The sequence below is a fragment of the Neopsephotus bourkii genome, unplaced genomic scaffold (assembly GCF_033783945.1).
Source record: "Neopsephotus bourkii isolate Nb327-2 ecotype Australia unplaced genomic scaffold, CSIRO-AGI_Nbou_v1 NB_1792, whole genome shotgun sequence".
NCBI lineage: Eukaryota > Metazoa > Chordata > Aves > Psittaciformes > Psittacidae > Neopsephotus > Neopsephotus bourkii.
Window position 1 is genome coordinate 8729746 of NW_026902266.1, and position 18938 is coordinate 8748683.

Below are 18938 nucleotides of genomic sequence, written 5' to 3' on the forward strand. Positions count from 1 at the left end.
TGTACCATGATGGGCAATGTAAACATAAATCCAGACTTAAAGAACATACAAATAAGCCTACCTGTTCATAAAATCTCACACATCATTAAATCTGTGTAAGATACAGCGCAGACATGTAGGATGATAGCAATACTCTCTATTGCCATGATTGTACTGTGACTTCCTATTTTAATGCTGTACATCAGAGAAGTTAACAATCTCCATATCCAGTGCTGAATTAAAACAAACAGAAAAGAGACAGACTGTATCTACTAATATTCACCTTTCTGAAAATATTCTATCCTCAGCACTAGAATGAGAACATCACAAATACTATACCTTAACAATGTAAAGTACTCGTTCAGTATTTTGAGCTAGCCATCTAGCATCTTGAATCTGTTTTTCACCTCTGAAACTGTAATATACCAGTCCATATATCAGTTTAAGTAGAGAATGTTTAATATATTCTATTTCTTTGAAAATTATTTGCAAAGATATAAATTTATTAGCTTACAAAATATAAAAAAAATACTTAAAATGTTTGAAATTGGGCAGAAACATATTATTCTGCCACATTTTATGTTTGGAAACACCTGAAATACCTGTGTTCATTCCTCTTCATTCTTTCAAAAGGACCTGCTACACAGACACTGTTAGCTATCATACCTTAACCAATGATGAAAGACAATGAATCCATAGTTTATGCTTCTTCATAATATTATTCTAATGAGTTAATCTGGTATTAGCATGGTTAAAATGTGGTAACAATTTTAAGAAGCAAGTACAAATCCCTGTTTCAGCTCAAGCTTCTAAAGTAAACCTCTGTCTTGTAGTCAAGATTTTTTTCAGTAGGTCACTATTCTTGTAGATACAAATTTCTCATTGAAGGCATGAGCAGAAAATGACACAAAAAGGGAAATGGCTACAATGTGCAAGTTTCCCCGTTACAATTTATCTTTCAAAATACAGAAACACCTGCATACTTTTCTTCCGAAATAAGAACTCGGCCTTTTAAAAGTTAATATGCAAGCATAGTAGTTTTTCCTTCTCTCCTCTTTTAGTAAAAGTCCCACCCACACAAGCAGCAACAGTTTTCCTTTCATTATCCTTGAGGTATTTTTTTCCTCTCGTGTCAAAATTACCCAGTTTTTCTAGCCAATATCCAACAGTTTTCAATCTGGACATACTGTCCTAATCCTTTTTAGGGCACATCCCATTCAGTTCTCTGTATGCTGAGACATTCCTCATTTTTTCAAGAAGCATTTGAATACTGTACATAAATACAGGTTTATATAAAACATTAGCATTCAAGTACATAAAGCCAGCAGAATCCTTTCTTCTCATCCTCTTCACTAGGCTTAAATTATTTTCTTTGATTTGGATTGTTACATTTTTCTCACTGCACTTTATCTGCTTCTTTCTTTATACAATTAGAAGTTGGCTGGTAGAACAGATTCTTCTTTCAGTTTCTCAGGAAAGACAGCATGCCTCAACTGCATGTAGTACAACATTCGCTGACGGACCTTTAAAAAAAATACACTTCAGCTGTTTTACTAAATGAGTCATCCAAATGCTGGAAGATACTCTATAGTAACACAAACTGTGAATGCTCAACTGGGAAAGAAGCAACTACTACCTACAATGCAATTTTATGTCCTGATATAAAGATGGCATAGAAGCAAAATGTACAGCTGTATGGGCTTAGCTCTATCATATGTGAAGTTTGAAAAGAAAATGGTCTTTTCTTCTTGTTGCAATGTTAATGGTTCATGATTTAAAAATGTGTGCACACACGCATATACATATACGTGTTTGTAATACTACCTGCCTCCAAGGAACTTCCTTATCATAATTTCAGAAAAATAAGTATCAGTGTCTACAAAGCTGTCTTACTAACTGAAGAATGTTGAAATACTAGGTTTGGTTTTAAAAGGGATTTACATTATTTTATCAATTCTTTCTAATAAAGTTGCCAAAAAAAGTAATTTAGGATGGCAATACTCAAACAAAAACTTGTATTGAATTCAATACATACTTGATAAAGTTCTTATCAACTTTGAATTTAAAAGAAAAAAATATACCAATACAAACGTATCTTCCTGTACTATAAGTCTGGTTTCCATACAGAACAAAATACAACAGCACACCTGGAATCTCACAGATTCATTTTGTATAAATACAAACAACAATTTTGTCAGTGCTGGCATAAAAAGCAACCTTGTTTCAAGTATGCTACTACATGCAACCAAAGTATTCTCTCAAATCCTAATCTCAAAAAGTATTTCAATTATTCTACTAATATGTATTTTTCTTTAGTCAACAACAAACCATGATGCTAAAGTAAACCCTGAATGCCCACAGGACTTAAGGGACTTTTCTTCCCCTCTGGAAAGAAAACACAAAATAGCTAACAAGAATAAAACTAGACTGAATGATACGGAGACTGATTTAAAAATATTTAGGCATTTAATTATAGCTGCCTAATAAGATTTATTTCTATAATTTACTACTTCCCATTGATTTCTACTTGCTTAGGAATCCAAATATGTGTAAGCATCCCACACCTGTTTTATAAAGAATATAAAGCATGAGAAATATAATCATGAAAAGGGTTTATATATTTCCTGAATTACCTATATTTAGAACTGAATAAATTTAAAACAGCTCTAATAAAATGGAATTCTTCCAACTACCAAATAATGCATAGTACATAAGAGCAAAACCTGTTCAAATTGACATGAATTTTGCCTCTGATTTAATTAGATATGTTTTAAATATCTAGCCATGCTTTTAGCTATATATAAGCATATCCATATCTAGAAGTCTTCGTCTACTGTGTATCTAATAGGAACTTCAGTGAGATCTTTTCTGCTTACTGAGCAATCAAAAAGACAAGAGCACGATACCTCACTAGATAAACACCTTTGCTGCACAAGTTCAAATCGAAGCAACACTGATATTGGCTTTTAACTTAACAGTAAAGGATTTTATCTTTCTTTTCTAAAGCATATTAGTTCAGTCAGTATATCACTATGAGTCAATATTTCCAACCTCTGACATTTGAGTCAATATAATAGTATTTTACATTTTTTTATTGTCTCAAAACACCATTGTTCTTCCCTTTCACAATTACAATTTCAGTTTTATTTGGGGACTGCTTTTGACAGAAAACCTTTAACTTGGCTTATATGAACTGAAAGTTTATGTTCAGCAGTACTACCATTACTACACAGCCAGCTACAGTTTCCACAGTGGAAGCGTCTCCTTACTCTTACTGAAACATAATTCTTTTTGTTGTTGTTGCTTAGTTTTTAGGTTCTTGACGGGTTTTTCTGAACATAATTGCAAATAATGCCAAATAATGGTATCTTAAGCTGTAAAGCATCAAGTCACAAAGAAATTTACATCAGGTGCATATATTAGATGCCTTTGCATCTAACAGATAAGTTTTACGCATATCCAAAGGCATTATTAATTTATAATTTTGCTTTGCCCTTTTTTTTTTGCTTAATTGTCTTTGTAGAAGTAAGTGAGATTCACATTGTTCTACTACCACACAATTTAATGATAGACTTATTACTTATTTAAATAGAATTCTTTCTTATTCTAAAATAAAATGCTGACACCACCCAAAAGATTACAGTACTGAGTAAAGGGGAAAATTCATAATCAGTTAGGATGTACTGCATGTAATTAGGTTAATAATTTGCAGCCCATAGTGAATATTGCCTTGTGACAGCACAAGATCACTGTGTAGCAAACGCCAGTGGCAGATATAAGTGGATCTTAAGTGCTCACAGGAATGGGAGCATCTCCCATAAAACTTTTGTGAGTCTTAAGCAGTGGCCCACAAAGGCTACAATAAAATCTGGTTTCACATAATTTTTGAGTGGCTTTTCACTTCCTGTCCAGTCTTTAGAATGCTGCTCTGTGCAACTAAGAGGGACAGTCACCTCAGAATTCAGGGCAGAACTGCACCAATACTGACTCAACTACAGGACTTTTCTTCAGAGTGGGAGAAAACAAGATGACAAAGCAAGCCTCCAGGTTGAACCAGATACCATAGTGTACGGGTGCTTTACTGTTACTGTGATGGTCTAATTTAAAAAATGCTGCACATTAATTCTTCATAGCAAGAGCTTACAAGTCCAACGACAGAGGCTTTTTCTCCTATACCCACTAAAAAGTGTTGCCAAACAAGAACACTTTTGAAAACCATAGCCCTGTTCGTTTCAGCAAAAAGTTACCTCTCTACAGCCATATTTCAACCTTTTCCTCTTTCGGAATATTTTCTGAGTACAGTGGCTAACCTGACATTATTTTACCTAGCTCCTCCAGCGGTACTATAGCAAGCATAATGCAGAAATCCTATATACCCTTTCTAGTGAAACCAGTCTACTCTCCTGGACAAAGCAGACGAACTTTTTCTTGCGGTTGTGAAATTACCAGCCAATCAAGATTCTGCTGTAGCTGCCAGGTACGCATTAATTTCTACTTTAGGTGCTCCAAAGCTAACCGCTTGCGCGCCCATCAGCGGCGCTGCTGAAGTGTTACTTCCTGGAAAGCCATTGATCTGGCTGGCGGTACCCGAGCGTAAAGGCCGGAGAGAGGGAAAGAGGGAAGGGAAACCTGGAGAGCTTTCTGGCAGGGGCAGGACGTTCCCGGCCCAATTCCAGATGCCCCTCTCCTTGCACTTCCACCCCACACTCCCGAGGGAGCCCCTCGGCCCGCTGGACTGCTCTCGCCTACCCCGCCGAGTTACCGTTATTCCGTGTTTTCAAACCTGACAGGAGGAAGGACGGTTAAACCCCGCGAGCCACAGCGCGTCCCACCCCCCAACACGTCTCGGCGGTCAACTGCTCCCCCTGACAGGACCTGCCCCCCGCGAGGCCTCCGCCCCACTCCGCGCCGGCGGGGCGCCTCTCACCGCCCGCCTCCGCCAACGGCTAGGGGTACCCCCGCCTCGGGACGGGTGAATCTACCTTAAAATCCCCTGCGGGGGGGGAGAGGAGCCGTTGTTTCTTAAGGGCGAGGCGTTTCCTGTGTGCGGGGATGAAAAGAGGCGTTCCCGTAGCGTGCCCCTGGGGATCTGAGGGGCTCGGTGGCGCGGCACGGCACGGTACGGTACGGTACGGTTCGGCGCGATACCGTACGGTGCGACAGCCCCGCGGCGCTCCGGCGGCCCCTGCTCCTGTTGCCATAGAGACAGGTCCCGCCCTGCTTTACGTGTTGATTGGCCGGGCCAGACCCCCGTCCGGGCGTCGCGGAGAGCTCTGATTGGATAACACCGGACGCCGAGGCGAGATTGCGCGACAAGCCGCACCGCCGCCAGCACCGCTTGCGTCGGGAAGGTACGTGGCGGTCGCCGGGGGGGCGGGTCCCGGCCGCGCGCCTCTGGCGTCACGGAGGAGGTGGGGACGCGGGCGCGCACCTGGGCCGCTCGCGGGGCGTCTCGCTTCGGCCCCGGGCGTGCATCCCGCACGCGCTCTTTAGTCTGCCCGAGCCTTGGCTCTGTGTTGCTCCAGGCCGCTCTATAACGCGCGTTCCGATTACTGGCCGTTGGTCCTGAGGGGAGCCGCGGCCTGTAGTTGCCGCGGAGGGCCCAGGCTGGGGCCCGGTGCTGTCTACAAACAGCCCCCGCCTCACGCACACAGGCTTCTCCTCATTCTTTCAGGCATCCTTTTCCAGGACTGGTCCTTCTTTGCTACTCATTTCAGCCTTACTGAGTTCAGATTTGGTTTCCCTTTCGCCTTAAAGGAGGAGAAAATAAAGGGGTGGGGGGGTAGGAGAAGAAAGGTATCTTGACCTTTATGCAGATTAAACAATTTAGGAAGCTGTTTCCAACCTGTGCATTTGTTTATGCTTGGTGTCAGCTTTGGGTTTGATTTGTGGATTTCCAGTGCCACTTTGTTTCAAAGTGCAGTACTGGTGTTTTTGGACTAAGATCTTATGTGTGTTCTGGACTTCTGTTCAGCATTGAAATTCCTCAGTGATTATTCAGAAGTTTATTGGGTAGCTAAACACTAGCTGTAATAGCAAATACACTACAGTTCCTATAAAAATAACTATTTCTGGAATAAACATAGATGTCAGTTGTAAAACCTGTTAACATGTTTCAGTACTGTGAGCCTGTTCTACTGGTATTTAAACAAAAATATATTGACACATAAATTCATGAAAAACTTTTATCATGTGCACTGTATTTCTGTTACTCTGGTTTACAGAATAAGTAGCTACCAGTTCACCTTAAGAATCTGCTGCAATCATATATACAAATGAGAGGAAAAAATTATTTATTGAGAGATTTGCACAGTCTAGGCAAGATACTCAAAACTGTTGTGAAGTTTTGAATGCTTAATTATAATGAAAATTGGAGTACAAAGTGGTAGTTGAAATTGTAGCTTTTGGGTGATGTATGTGAAAGAAAAATGGGAATGTAAACTGCCTAATGAAATCTGTGGTAATAGAAAGCTATTAAAGTAATAGGGCTGATGCTGCTTGGAGCTTTCCCTCTCTTGAGGTACTTTTCAATGCTATAAAATAATTTTGTACACTATCTTTCACTTAAAAAACAGAGTTTTGTTGTAAGTATTCTTTACTAGTTTGTAGACTATCATTTTGGGGAGCTGGAAGCACTGGAATTTCTTAAATATAAGTTCATATGTGCATGTCAATAATCACAAAACTTACGGAAAAAAACTTAGGCAACAGTTGAAACCAACAGAGAATGATACATAAAATTCAGTTTAAAACATGCCACAAATATGTTCAAAAAGAACCTGTAAGCTTGCAGCTCTGCCTTTTATCAGTAGGCCACTATTACACTAGGAGAGCCAGCTGGGACCAGGCCTTTTGACACATCGGAGGCTGCACTAGTATGACTCACTGTAGGCAGGGAGATGGAGCTTTGCCTATGTGGCTGTGACCCAGCGTCCTCACCTGCACGTTGTCAGGAGGCAGGACAAGGCAGGAAAGAAAACCACTAGTGCTCTGGGTGGTGTTTGGCCATAAGTAACTTAGTTGGCCTTCTGGGGTCATGACCATCCTCACCTTTTGCAGCTTACTTCAGGGTTATAGTGTACCTCATGCTTCTCTGCCATACTGTTCTGTGTTCTGTATTTGACCAGGTGTTTGCAAGGCTGCAGGATAGATGAATTTGCTGCTGGGTATTTGAAAGATAAGCAGTTTGGGTTTTTTTTCCCCTGCCTTTACCAGCAACAGTGAAGAAGGGGAGTACAGGGGAGAGATGGATTTTAAATAAGCATTGGCCTGAAGAGAAAAAGAGCTGTGTGGAGTGGTGCCCTTGATACTTATGGTAGTGGGGGCTATCCAGTGTTGTTTTCCCCTATCTGGCACAATGTCAAGTTCTTCACCAGCTGATCTAGAAAATACAGAGGTAAAAACGTTACTCCAGCTTCAACATGCAGGAAGTTGCAAGGTTTTAAAACTGCTTAGGATTTCAGTATTGCGACAGAAGCAGTTATCTTAATCTGAAATTGAGAAATCACAGTCTGTTTCTTAATGCTGGACTGTTCTTAATGCTGAACATAGCATGGCAGAGCAGAAGAAAGGCCTGTCTTTGGCTACTGTTTTGTCACATTGTTCCAGCATGGTAGTAAAAATGGGTGGGATTTCAAGAAGACTCCTATATATCAGAGTGCCCTTAATGCTTTTTGCTGTTATTTTTATTTTGTGGAAGGTTACTGGTATTAAAATTCCCATCAGTAGAACAAAGAGTTAGGTAGTCAAATGTCCAAAGAAGTAGTCCTAAAATCTGGCTCCTGAGTATCTCTTTTCTGTCTCTCTGCTCTATGGAATGCAGTGACAGATGCTACTTTTGCCATTGTCAGCAGCAAACATTTTCTTACAGTAAAAGTGGGTAGAAAGGCCAACTTATTAGCATTAATTCGTGTTTTAACCAGAGTAAGCCGATAGCTTAAAGGCTGGTACTGAAGTACTTCCCCTCACCATCCCAGCTCTGTCCCTCAGAAGTGGCAGTAGTGACAGAAGCCATATTATAACTTGTGTTGTTTGACTTACAAAAGAATCACCTAGAAATGACAACAGAATTTACTTGCAATGTTTCTATGGTCATGGCAATGCTGCTATTGAAAAATTCATGCTTAAGTAGTGCAATGCTTGGTTTCCTATGATGTGTACAAGTACCTGCTGGCCACAGAGCTGAGGCTGCTGTAGTCATTTGCTATGTTTCCCAACAGCAATGAGTTAACAGACATAACCACAGACCTGAAATGAAAATACAATAGTGATTGTGAAGTTAAGTGTCATTAGGGTAACTGCCTAATTTAGCTGGTATGGGAGTGCTGTTGACTTCATATGAAAGTGGCAGACAAGAATGCCATTAATGCACTGGTGAGACTCAGCTGTGGCTTATGTCTGCTTGAGGAGGAGGTTTCAGAGGAGTTATGTGAGTTTATATTTAGCTTAGCGTATGGCCCATAAGTTTTCTTTCTCTGGCAGACCTCTGCCTTGAATCTTTCCCCAGTTTGAACAAGTACAGCTCATGTCCTCACAGATTAATACTAACGTTTTGGGTTTTGTTGTGTTGTTTGGTTTTTTTTATCTGAACAGTCAGAAACCCTGTCTCCAAATGTAATTATTGGTTCCATGATCTTATCAGCTATGGCCATATCCTGGCTTTCAGAAGACTATTCTGTACCAGTGTTACGTATTTCATGGGTGTTGTCGCCTGTTGTAACAAGGTTAGGTTTTCTCTCAACCAGATTACAGTGAAATTACTTCCTTACACTTAAGCCCTGGTACAAGTATCCTGACTAAAAAGGGAGTAGAGGAATTATGCTGAAATTTTAGCAGTTTTTTAAATTGTGTAGTCTGTATTTTATGCAGTGAAGAACATTTGCCTCCAAGTTTACCATATCTTATTGTTAACTCATACATAGACAGTTTGATTTATTCCTTGTAAGATAAATTTACTGAGGCAAGGTACATATTTTATGTAGAACTGCAGAAACATTTTATATTACTTCTGGCTGTTACAAGCCTTTCTAGGAAATTAGAACAAAAAATTTAGAACAAAAGACTTTGTATAGAACTAGTCCAGATGTTGCGGTTCAGAGCTGAAAATTGCAGTCACTTCAAGACTGAGAGGATGGAATATTTCTAACCCGTTGTTTTGTAAGCCAAAACTATGAATTCATTAATAAGTTGCTGTGAATCAAACTATGAATGCTCTTACAGTGTGGCAGCTGTTCTGTGTTAAACTTGAGACCCCTCACCCCTTAGTAGAAAAAACAAGCAGCAAGATTTTGTAGTTTTAGAAACAAATAACTAACAGCTGAAAGATGATAGCTTTTTCTTCTTCTTGCAGGTCCCATGCTGTTGTAAAGGCCTGCCGCTTGTAGTGGAGATGATTTTGATCATTTCTCTGATTATTTCAAGGTTGTTTTCACCCTGTCTCAGTCACAAGCTGGTAAGTACCATCACCTAGTTAGTTATGCTACTTAGTTTTCTCTCTCCAAATACTATGATTCTGTTTCATTTCAGACTGGAACCTGCTTTAACTGAAGGGCAGAGAATCTCTGGGTAGGGTGGATCCCCAGCTTTCAGCATCTGTGCCAGTGCCCCTCCCATGATCTGGGGCACATTTGGCTGCATGACCACAGCCACAGGGATGTGTGACTGGGAGTGTCTGCATTTTGGTCCCCACTTCTCATCAGGTCATGTGATTAATTGGAAGACATAAAGAAATACAGATGATTATTCTGTTTAGTTATCAGAGACTTCTAATTCCTGTTTTAGTGTTTGTCATCTATGCAATGATCTATCACAAGAACCCATTCGTTGCTATTCTTATGGAGAATTCTGTTACACTAGGTAATTTGGAGAGGTAGGGAAAAAAGAAATCTATTGTCTCCTAGTGCTGACCAAAACACAAATTCTGTAAGAAAGGTGAGTTATCAGTGTAACTGCAACTATTTATATTAAAGTAGTAGAAACTCCAGGTCCCTTTTCGGTGAGGTGCTGAACAGCTCAAACACAGAACACCAGAGCTCTTTGTCTATGAAAGGTTGTAAGTCTAAAGCTGTCCTATATTATCTCTCATCTTGTGCCTGTCCTTTCTTGGACATGTATCTAGCTGGCCTTCTGCTGCAGATTTCAGACTGATGTATTAATTTTCAGGCTGATTTTCTAATTTTCCAATTATAAGAAATGTTTCTTCTCTTTCTGTGTATTGTAAGTGAAAGGAAAAATATAATAAACTGTGAACTTAGAAAAGGCTGGAAATAAATGACTCCATAATATATAATTTTATTTACTGCATTTTAATAAGGTGGCCACCCTAGAACAAAAATAATAAATCTTAGTCTGATGAAAGAGGGGTCTGTTTCAACTGGACCTGTTTTATAACGGTAAACATGTTTAATTAGCTTCAGCTTTTAAATCCAGCAACTCTCAAACAGAAATTTATCAGCCAAATACTTTATTTGGAAACAAATATTTATGCCTTGGTGTAGCAAAATATTTAATCATATATTTAGGTCTGCGCCTACTTCCTTTTGAGTATTCATTTACTCTTCTGTAAGATGTTGTAATATATATTTTTATAAATGAGCCAGCCATTGACTTTGGACTCTAGGTTAGAGATCAGAGACGGGAGGCTTCCTTGAAAATTGCAGTTCTACACTGATTAAAAAACGAGACAGTTTTTGTTCTGTAGGGGACATTTACATGCATTTATCGAAGCCTGGTAAAAGTGGAGGGTGCTTTAGAATCAAAGAGATAATAAAGAGATGTGTTAGAACTGAGGCAAGGCCCATAATATATTCAGAAGGAAAGAACAGTGTAAATTGAAGAAAGCCAAAACAAAAAATAGGTTTCACTGTTTTGAAGGTGTAGAAAAATATGAGTACTGGTACAGGTCATGAGGATAATTTCAGACTTGAAGCAACATGGAAAACTTGCGAAGAGAGAAGGCAGAAAAGGAATGCCATTTTGCTGAAGAAGGAGGTAAGACATGTAAGTTGTTACAAGCTATTTTGGTGCTCTCAACTGAAGAGAGAGTGCCTTGGAAATGTGATAATAACGAACAGCAAGAAAAACAAGAAGTAAAAGGTAGCGTACTGTGGTTGCAGCGAAAAGCGTATCACTTGCAGCACTTTTTTAGCTTCTCACTTCCACTAATGGAAATATTTAAAGAAAAAAACCCGTGGTAAGGGCTGTACAGTGCATGTGTATTACACAAATCTCATGTGGAACAAGAAGTACCATAAATGTCTTGTTAAAGGAAGATGTAAACTTTATTCCTGATGCAGTTTTTATTTAATTTCTCAGGTAAATCAGTATTTTATTAAATTTTTTTCCAGTCATCTGCAGTTTATGTAATGCCACTGTCATCAAAAAGCAGATGAGTAGCATCTGAACATTAGGCAAAGGCTAAGTAAATACCAGATATTTAAAAGAGTTGTTCTAAAACAGTCTTTTAAAATTATATTTACTTCTGTCATAATTATATGTGTGATTATAACTCAATTACTGTGGTGGAAAAAAGGAGTCAACATGGGGGGTTAGGTTTTTTGGTTGGTTTATTATTATTTTGTATAAATCTTGGACTAATGGTTTAAGTCAGCAATGATGTTTTCAAAGAATGTGTATCAGTTCTCTGTGCTTTGGTGTTTACATAAATGATCCCAAAGGGGGTACAAAATTATGTTTGCTGATGACAGGGAATAATAAAATCAAAAGTTGACCTTTTACTTTAGGTCTGCAGAGTATCTCATGATATTCAGTAGTTGGGTGATAAAGCAGCAAATGATGTGTTAGTAATGTAACCTGATTTGCCTTGAAGAAAAGGTGGTCTTGGTTGTTTTTTTGTTTGGTTGGTTTTGCAGTGTTGTTTTGTTTGTTTGGGTTTGGGTTTTTTCCATCCAAAATGGCAAGCTCTGGACTAGCTGTCTTACTGCTCAGATTGTAGATGTCTAATAGGAAAGTTCTTTGAGAACATGCAATGCTCAGTGGTGGTCAAAATAACAAGAGTAGCAAGTATTAGGAATAATAGTATTCCTATGAAATTTATAGCAAAACATAGCATATTACTTCATAAATCCTTTGTACACCTGCATTGTAAATATGACATGCAGGTCTACTTCTGTAATGTTATAACTGGCATGCTGAAGGTAAACAGAAGTCGTCATTTTTCTCATACCAAGGAAAAAGCAATCAAAACAGGTGGTTTTGATTGCTGAACATTGTTACCTGTCTTTCCTTGGTATTGCATGCTGGAATTTCTAAACTGTCTTCTGCTCTGTGAATTTATCTCCCTCTTTTTGGACTGTATTGCAAATCGGAGTTAAATTATAAGCTTTTTAACTGCCTTGTGGAGAAAGATGAGGTAAGATCTGATGTATCTTTAAGAGATTAAAATTCAGAGCATGCTTTTCACTTTCCTGTGCATGTTGTGAAAAATACAGTTCTGCTTTTTAGGCTCTGTGGATGAAAAGTGCTATTACCTTGTGTTGTCATGAATTGTATGAACCAAAGGTCTTCTTTTAAGTTTTTAAATTATGGTGCTTAGTTCCTGATGAGAATTTATTTGCAGGCAAAATAATAATCAGTGACATTAGCAGAAGTGGTGTTGAAAATACAAAATGTATGGGCAAACAATTAATCATTAGTTGTTCTAGCAAGAAAAATATCAAAGGATGGGGTGGAAGCACATGTGAGTGCAAGCTGTATGACCAGGTGAATGTGACTACATGTGAGCATGGGCATGAGACACAGCAGGAGTCAGTGTGTATGAGTAAATGGGTATGTGGGAGGCATGTGAGTGAATATAGAGATGCATCAGTGTACATACATACTGGTGAGTGTACAAGGGAGCATGAGCATGCACGAGTACCCATTCAGGTGGATGTGTGTGTAGAATATTTTTTAAGATATACAAAAGTGGAGGATTTAAACCAGAATTTATGGCCTTTCATTTTTGTGCTCCACAGAGATATTTGAGGAGAGGTGGCTCACTCTCCAGTACCCTACCTGTCTGAAGTTTATTCATTTTTTCCTACCACTCTTCCATGGGGAATGTGTTGACAACTGAATTTTCCAGTGAAAGCGTGGCAAGAGCGTATCTGTTCTGGAAGCCATTTCCCCAACCTTTCTAGACTCTCCACAGCATGAAGCACCCTTTAGTCCACTGTTTCATCTGGTTAAGCTGAAATGAAATATGTGTGTTTGTGGACAAGTGTAGAATTATTCTGACAACATTTACAGTTTTGGAAGTTGAAAATAAAACACAAAAAATGTGCTCATTGGAACATTGGACTGTATGTGTGCTTGTTTCCTCGCACTGAAAAAGGAACAGTATTTAGCAAAAGTGGTGTTGGTGTCCTTGTTGGACCTCAATATTACCTTGTTCCTGAAAAACTTGATGAGGCAATTTGAATGTCAGAAGAATGGGAGGATATGGTTGCAAGTTCTGTGCCATCCTATGTTTGTTTGGACCCTGGCCATCAGGAAACATTCTGTCTATCTCAGAGATGAAACACTTTCTCTTCAGTACTAATAGTATGAGCAAGATGTGTAAATAATCTGTGGCAAGGGGCAACTTCATTACAGAAAGGAAAGTCTTTCCAACTTTTACTTTCTTTTATGAAATTTTAAAAAGAGATTTCCACAAAAGATGTTCCAGGGCGTAATTTGCATGTTTTGTATTGATCTACATAAACCTTAGTTGAACATAAAAGTCATAAATAAGTAATACATAAGTTGTTTCACTCTGTTTCTGTACTCTTTGTGCATTATTAACCATTGATTTTTGTCAGTTCATCTGTTTAATACTGCAAATATTTTTTTTTCTCACCTCCAAAAGTATTCGTAAAAATAAGGCTGAGAATATTTGAAAGAGTACTGTATGTCATTTTCTTGCCTTTGCTGAGCTGTGTGTCTAGAAAATGGAAATACAGGCTTCTGCCTACTCCAGAGGAATAGAAATAAATCGTAATGCAAGCTCTTTCAAAAGAAATTACGTATCCTCGATTAGGCAAACTCACAGATCAGTATGACATTTGGTTACATAGCTTGAGCTTTATTTCAAAAGATGGACTCTATACAGACAGACCTTTGCTTTGGTATCTAACTGGTAATTTTACCTAATGTGTCCAGTTTGGATGAAAAGTTATGTGACTGACCTGAATGACTTGTGTCACAGGGATGAAAGTGGTGGAAGGACAGTTTGAAGCAAAGGGTACAGAAAGCCTTGTGGAGAAAGAAGATAAAGATCGCTACATTGCTAAATATTAAGCCAAGGGTTTCATAGATTGTGAAGCAAAGAAGTTATTCCATGTTCTGCAGCAACTGCCACACTTAAAATAAAAACAAACAACTTTGATTGCAGATCTATTGATGCTATTTAGAAGTGGAGACACTGCTTTTTAAACCAACAACTAAGAGCTTCCTAGAGCTGGTTAGCTACATTCTGCTTACCTTTCTAGTGTTGACATTGGATTAAAGGGAGCTTATACTGCCTTTTTTACAGTACTTGCTGTAATTGTTCTGTTTACAGTGGAGATGGAAATGTCTGAGAGACAGACTGGCCTATAAAAGAGATCAAGACAACAACGATTCTTATGGATTTTATTTTATTTTATTATGTTGTCACGTCTTCTGGCCTCGCTCCCATATCCTTCCATATTCTATACCCTTCTCCAATAAAAATGTAATGCATGATGTAAAAGCTTTAGTCAGTCTCTCTGAAAGCACTCTGCAATTATTCCTTGTTTCACAAAACCACGGTTAAATAACGTCCAATTTTCAGGCTGATGAACTGAAGCCAAACCAAACTGGTTTGCCTAAACAAGCAGTGTCTGTTGTAGAAGTGTTATCAAACTCTTTCTGTGAGCTTCAGGCTGCTGATACATAATTTCATCTGAGAAGTGGTGCAGGCTCATTTGCTTCCTTGCCATGGGAATGGAAGGCCTTTTCATCCTTTTCTGGCACTTCTGAGCCTTTCCCAAAAACTTTTTGTACAGAGGGACATGTGGAGCCCTGGCAAATCCTCCTGAAGAGTTTTCATTCCCTAGCCTACCCAACAAATCACAGTCTCTATGTTGAGTGGAATTGCTGTACTTGCAGAGATGGAAACAAATACTACTTTCCATGTTATTTTTAAATTATTACTACTTTTTGAGGTTTTAAGTAATTTTACCATCTGAAGTGACTGCACAAAACTGTTTTTTAGCTATTCGAACATTGCCTTAAGGCTTTACCATCTGGTGAAGGCAGAACTTCACAGTAATGACTGCATAGAGGCCCTCATAGGACTCAAATTTTGGGCAAGAATTGATGTCTTGCATGAAAATACTCTGACTTTTGTAACACTAAGGGACAGTAATAGACTACAGTCAACTTATTTCGTAATTTACTGCATGGTAGGGTAGTTTTATAAGACTACCATGTTAATTTGTATTCAGGTTTGAATCTCATAAAGACCACTTGGTTTTAGAATAATTCTGGCTTTTGTGACTTAAACCTTGTGGATTTTCAGAGATTTTTAATATTTGATAGGACATGAGCATTTTAGTTCATAATCTAAAAGCTCGGTTAGAGTTGAACTTGTTTGTAATAATGTGAGATGAAGAAGGACAGGATGACCTTACTAACTGAGTATGAACAAATAGCTGGAGGACCTAGCTTTTCATTAATTTGGTATTTTAATACATATTCTCTCACAAGCCAAGGATTCAGCCTGGTACCTTCAGGGGACACCAAAACAGGTGGATTCATACATTGGTTTTAGTGGGATGAATCAAAGACAATTTTGTTCTTTTTAGGCTATGCTTTCAGTGAAACCTGAGCAAAATTTCCATTGATTTAAATACAAAACCAAGGTCATGCTTAATGCTGCTGTGAATTCTTGACTTGGATGATGAATTTCTGCTCTTCCAAAAGACTGTGCATTACTCTAATGGAAGTAATATTTGCAGGTGACATATTTGCAGTTTAATTTTTATATTTTTTTTAAAGGCTTGCGATTTACTAAAAATGAGATAGCTAATTTTTTTTTTCCCATTAGGAAGTTTCAAAGAGTCACTAGGCCACTCTATACTTTCACTACATACATGCATAAAGTTAAGTACTTGCTGCAGTGTGGCAATTCAAGTATGGTGTCATGGTCATTAGCCAATGACGCTATACTGAAGTGCCATTCTTTTATCCTCTTCCATATCCTTCAGCTACTCTTGAATATATTTTACAAAGGACCATTACTATATAAACATTTATATTTGGAAAATAAGTAATTTTCTTAACATTAATACAGTGTCAGCAAATGCTTCAATACTGCCTGAGCTCTGCCCTTCAGTAGGATGAGTGTTGTACTTCTATGTGGCCTGATGTGTCACTGCTTCATTGCAGAAGAATGACTGTGGATACTAAGAAGGTTTGCTGACAGGTGATTTCTCTGACACCTTAGAAGATAAGAAGTCACATTCCCAGGATACTCTGCACCCCACACTTGGGTGCATAAGCTTAGTCCTGACAGAGTCCCTGACACATTTGGGAGAATTATTCTGATGGATGCGGAGGACCTACAAAAACAGGGTTCATTATGGGACCAGAACTGTGTGGTGTGCGGATTAGCTGTCCTCCTCCTTGGATTTTCTTCCTGAGCAGTACATACATGAACACATGCTACTTTTTTATCCTCCCACTCACACAAGCTCTGCATCAAGTGGTTTGTGACATGTATTAATGCTGTTGGATTCTTTCTTAGAGCTGACTATTCCAATTCCATTTGAAAAGTTTTCCACCAAACTCAGAAATCACAGAATTCCAGAATTATTAGAGTTGGAAGGGATCTCTGGAGATGATCTAGTCCAAACCTCTGCCCCAGAGCTGGTTACACAGGGCTCCGTCCAGGCAGGTTTTGAATGTCTCCAAAGAGGGGGACTCCACAACCTCTCTGGGCAGCCAGTTCCAGTGCTCTGCCACCCTCAACACAAAGAAGTTCTACGTCATGTTGAGATGAAATTTGTTGTGTTCTAGTTTATGGCCATTGCTCCTTGTCCTGTCGCTGGGCACCACTGAAAAGAGTTTGGCACCATCTTCCTGACACTCACCTTTGAGATACTTACATGCATTAATGAGATCCCCTCTCAGTCTTTTCTTCTCTAGACTGAACAGGCCCAGACCCCTGATCATCCTTGTGGTCCTTTGCTGGACATTTTCATTAAAACAATATGTGGTTTCATCCCTCAAGCACGGGGGTCTTTCTACTCATGAATCTAAACAGCAAAGGCAAGCAATAAATCCCTTTGAATAATGTGCTAGTACTCTATTATCATTCCTACATAGAAGATGCTTATTTACTGGTTTTATTACATGAAGGTGTCTTGGCAAGGATTCCAGCATTTTAAATTAATTCTGCTGCTTCCCAGTACACTCATTAGATAAAATCTGTTGAATTTGAATCATTGACCCTTAACCTGAAAACCAGTTTTACAAATGTCCTCCAGGAAACACATTGTGTGTTTAACTTCCCCTATGAAAACTACAAAAAATTGTATACCAAAATACAAGAATTAAGAATCAGAGCCATGACAGAATTAGACTTAGATACCAGATCTTGTTGGTGAGAGCTTGGATCTTACATGGAGCTTCAGAAAATCTGGGCAGCTGGAAGAAGACCCTGTAGCCTCTTTCTTAGCAGCCTGCCAAAGAGATCACTTGGAAGTCTCTTGCTTTAAGATTCCTACTGGTAGTGCTGGGGTTGTTTTGTTTATTTTAATTCTTTGAAGGGGATAACCCAAATGAAATATTCAGTATGAAGTTTTATCATTCTCTGCCTTTGGATGTCTGATTAAGCATGACTTGCTATGATTGGGATTTTAAATACCAGAAGTCTTCCTAATTGCCTCATTATCTTTACCCAAGGAATGACTGCTGTTTCCAGGTACGCATCCTGTTGCCCACAGTTTCTCCCTCAGGATTTTCTGGCATCATTCTTCCATTAATAGCCCTTACCAAAGCAAACCATGAACTGACAGCTATCCCACGGTACCTCCTGAGTATATTGCAGCATTGATGCAGCTTCTGCATGTGTTTTCTAAGAGACTCTTCCACTTCATTTTAGGAATGTTCAGAAGCTTCATTTTATTTAAGGTGTTCAAATGACAGAAATTGTGCGTATCACAGGGAACATATCCTATAAAAAAAAATCACTTCTTATAATTTCTTCTCTGATCATATAAACCATCTGTGAAAGGAAGTTACATGAAAAAGTAATTTAAAAGTTATCACAAGGTATTTACAGCAAAACAAGTAATGACATGTTAGATTTTTCTGGTTTTGAGTTCCATGTTCTAATAGCTCTTCTGGGTTAGGGTTAGGGTTAGGGTTAGGGCATAACTGATTTGGAAAAAAGTGGGGCTAAATATGAAAAATCAGTTATGAATTTCAAATGTATGCCCTGTCATGCAGTTTTGTAGAGAATGTTGCCTAAATTGTGTGGGACATACCCAAGTTTCTGTGCCAAGACCTGTAGTAGCATTTTGGCTTTTAGTGCCTGAATTCCCATGTACTGAAGCACGTCCTGGGTTCTAAGAAATTGACTCAAGAAAAGATTTTGCTTGTACTTGAAACTGTCAGCAGCATTTTCTGATTGTAGAGCTGAATTTTCTTCTTATGTTTGAGCCTTAAACAGGTAACTCATATATATAGTCAGCTGAAATGACTATCAATTTTGAGAGCCCTATGCAGACCTTACTAATGTTGAAAACACATGCAAGCTGTTTCATAACAGTGAAACAAAAAAACATAGCCATGGCCTATTTTTCCCTTTCATACGTTACTAACACCGATATCCTCTTTCATCCTGAAAGAAATCCACAAGGAAATATTAATAGCAACCTACTGTTTAATAAACATCTGCAGATGTAAGCAAGAGCCATTTAAGCTTGAATAAACACTCAGAATAAGAAAAGTGA

At 38.7% G+C, this 18938-nt stretch overlaps 2 protein-coding genes across 5 annotated transcripts in view; one reads left to right on the forward strand and one right to left on the reverse strand.

Annotated features, from left to right (window-relative positions):
• Positions 1-4972, reverse strand: part of NUCB2 (nucleobindin 2) — a 28170-nt gene extending 23198 nt beyond the window's left edge. Inside the window, exon 1 of the mRNA XM_061380148.1 lies at positions 4962-4972. The gene's annotated coding sequence lies outside the window, so the exon portion shown is untranslated. The remainder of the gene's footprint in view (positions 1-4961) is intronic.
• Positions 4973-4981: 9 nt separating this feature from the next.
• PIK3C2A (phosphatidylinositol-4-phosphate 3-kinase catalytic subunit type 2 alpha) overlaps positions 4982-18938 on the forward strand; it is a 71004-nt gene continuing 57047 nt past the window's right edge. For all 4 annotated transcript variants that reach the window (XM_061380123.1, XM_061380117.1, XM_061380122.1 and 1 more), the window contains exon 1: positions 4982-5321. The gene's annotated coding sequence lies outside the window, so the exon portion shown is untranslated. The remainder of the gene's footprint in view (positions 5322-18938) is intronic.